Below are 3,333 nucleotides of genomic sequence, written 5' to 3'. Positions count from 1 at the left end.
GTGTGTCATTTTGGTTCATTAATGGAGAAAGCACTGAGGAAAGCAGCAGGTATAAATGCCTACTGGATGTCATGCTCATATAAATCTAACTAGATGAAGTGATTTGTCCAGAGAGAATAGACGGAAGGAGAGCCATCTGTACTTGCCAATGCCTCAGTAATGTATAATTCTGGCTTAACACAGCAGGTTTCATCCTTATGGCGCTCTATCACAATTTAATCCCTAGTGCATTGTATTTTGTCTATTTTCATTTCTTGATTCTTGTTTAAATCTTTCCTTTTAAAATAAGATTGATGTTAGGAAATGTGTTGAATGGACAGGCAAGAATGGTGAGCGTTAAAAAAAATAATGCAGCAGCTCATTTCTGTGGGGACACTTTGATAATGACACACCTAAGATGCGTGGGATACGTATCAGGACATCAACCGACCATAACATTGCAGTGCTATGAGATTTCTTTCACTTTTATGTGTAATTTAAGTTTTCCCACCTCTTCCTGCCAAGTCAGTTTTTTTTCCTTTTATTTACTTTTTTTCAAAGCAACAAAAAAAAAAAAAATTACCATGAGAAAGACCAAATGAAGTTTGCAGCATTCCTGTTTGACTCAATATACAATAATGTGCAAAAGTCTTGAGCCACCCCTCAGTTCTTTATAGTTTGTTGAGAAAACATGACATATGTGCGGCTTCTTTTTTTTTTTTTTTGCGATGTGCAAAAATGCTTAGAAATACAGTATATAAGAAAAAACAAAGATTGCAAAATTCTAAAGAACTCAAAAGTCAGCATTTCATACAGCCATCTCTCTTCTTCAACACACTGTTAGAAAAGCTTTCCTGTAATTTCTTCAAGTAGTCTTCAGGAATAGTTCTCGAGGCTTCTTGAAGGACAAAGCTTCTCTTTTGATGTTGGCTTCCTTTTAGTATGTTCTCTGTTCACACGATCCCACACTGCATCAAAACTGTTGAGGTACGCGCCCCGGGGAGGCCAACTCATGACTGATAGTGCTTTATTTTGTGTTTTTCTATGCAGGTATGCTTTTACTGCATTGGCAGGATCATGTCATGCTGAAAAATAAAGCTGTTGCCAATCAGGTGCTTTCCAGATAGTATTGCACGATGGATAAAAGTCTGATGGTACTTTTCTTCATTCATGATTCTATCAGTTTTAACAAGATCTCCAACAACAATGGCTGAAATGCAGCCCCAAACCATGACAGAGCCTCCATCGTGTTTTAAAGATGGCTGTAGCCACCCACTGTTGTACTTCTCACTTCTTGCATACTTATTAAAGACAACTGGAACCACGTATTTTAAATTTGGATGCATTACTCCATAAGCCAAAATTTCTTGCGTAATTTGACATACCTCAGCCCTTTTCTTTGTTTGACTTCCTTCAGAATAGCTCCTTGTTGGCCACGGTTCCACTAAGAAAATTTCTGACGGGGCATCAGTAACTGAAGGGCCAAATGCATCGCTGACTTCCTTTGTCAGGGGTTGCTGGATTCCTTCCTGTTTTCTAAGGACACTTATCCTCTACACAGTTTCCTCACATTTTTTTAAGTAAGCACTGCACACCACACCGAGATATGCCAAGTTTTGGGCTAATGGCTCTTTGATTATCACCTTGTTGTTGCTGCACAAGACAAACAAGCAAACAAACAAACAAAAATGGGTTTTGTTATCAATGCCAAATTGCTAGCAACATAATGCCCTAAAATACAATTTAAAGCTGGTTCTTTTCTAAATTATATATTATGTGTAGACACATCACTGGTTGATCGTTTGATTTGTTTGTTGCTTCATTTGAACTTGAACTTCATTCAGGGTAAGTGGACTACATTTCTGATTAGCTTCGCCATGTCTGTGGTACACAGTGTTTATAAAAATCGTATTTTTAGAATGTAATATAGGTTTTAAAGTGCTTCTATAGAACTTCTCAAAGAAAGAAAAAGATGGTCACCGATTTATGAAATAAAAACTGAATTTATGAGCTAATAAAACGCTCGTCTTTGTAAAGGTCATTTCTGAAGCACCAGCCTTGTTTGATATGTGATCAATTGTGTTAGCCTAAACTTAGTTCACCCCCTTGGACACACCATTCTTTTTTGTACAGCGCACTGTCTCATTAAGGTATTGTGGTCATCTAGCCATGGGATCAATTGTTGACATACTCTTCTTCACTTCGCTATGGTAGGCTATTTTAACATCTTCCCATAAGTTTACATAAAAGCTACATAAATTCTTAAAATTAAATCGGGGAACTTCAAAACCCCCGCTTTTCTGTGGGGATTTGTTCGTTTGTTCAGGTTCCAATCATCAAACTTTGTGGTTATACAGTCACATCGGACTCAGTCTTGGGGGAAAAAATATCAGCTGTTCTTTACAAGCATTTGCAAGGACTCAAGAAGGGTCATTACTCACATCAAAGAAATTGATATAAATTAAATTACTAAGCATTTATAGTTTAATGTGCAATAACTGATCACAGTGCTTCCAGATATATTTCACGTGAGTAACATTTAATGTGTGAAAAAAAAGAAATAACCTCTGTTTTAATGTTTTCCACTCTTTCTTTGATCTAAAAAACTAGTAAAACTGTAGAAATATTAACTGGACACCACATTATCACTGACATAATAATTGAATCTCTAAATTCACCCCACTTGCCAAAGCCCGTAAATGAGGAACATGTGATATTTGCTGCTAGAATGTGAATAAGGCAGTCAGTGTGTAAGTATCGTAACATTTTTGGACTCCTGTCCATAAAGAACAGAGGACAGAGACTGCTCAGAGGAGGGGAAAATGGCTAATTACTGCCTGTAATGTCCTTTCTCTGGCTGAGTAAGGATACTGAATGACAGTCTGGAGCAGAGATGGAGTCTCGGTTGCCTGTTCTGACTGTAAACAATAATAACAGAATCAGTGCTATGGAGAGAAGGGCACTGAAATGACACAGCAGAACAATCTGACTTAGTGTTCCGTCATGGGCTTCTATCTGATCTGAACAAAACATCAGCTGATCATGCTTTTTGAGATCAAAGGTCAGTCACTGAGAGGCCCTGTGGGATTTAACACGAGACTCCAAGATGTTGATAAATGTTCAAATAAAGAATTTGCTTTTCCCTCGCAACAAGCATGGCGTGATCTTTTGTTATGCTTTAGTTGTGCTGTCCACAAAATTAGTCTGTGGATTCCATTCGCTTGCCAGCAGAGGTGACTGTTCTGTAGTGTTTTGTGTCATCAATCCTTAGGGTTAGGCCTTGACCTGGAAAGTAAACCCCGGTGGTCTGGAGAAGAAGCTTCTGAGTCACAGTCGACATTGTGTTTTGTTCTG

The sequence above is a fragment of the Pundamilia nyererei genome, unplaced genomic scaffold (assembly GCF_000239375.1).
Source record: "Pundamilia nyererei isolate P.nyererei 1_Seehausen unplaced genomic scaffold, PunNye1.0 scaffold00014, whole genome shotgun sequence".
Lineage (NCBI taxonomy): Eukaryota > Metazoa > Chordata > Actinopteri > Cichliformes > Cichlidae > Pundamilia > Pundamilia nyererei.
Note: the sequence above shows the minus strand (reverse complement) of the source record.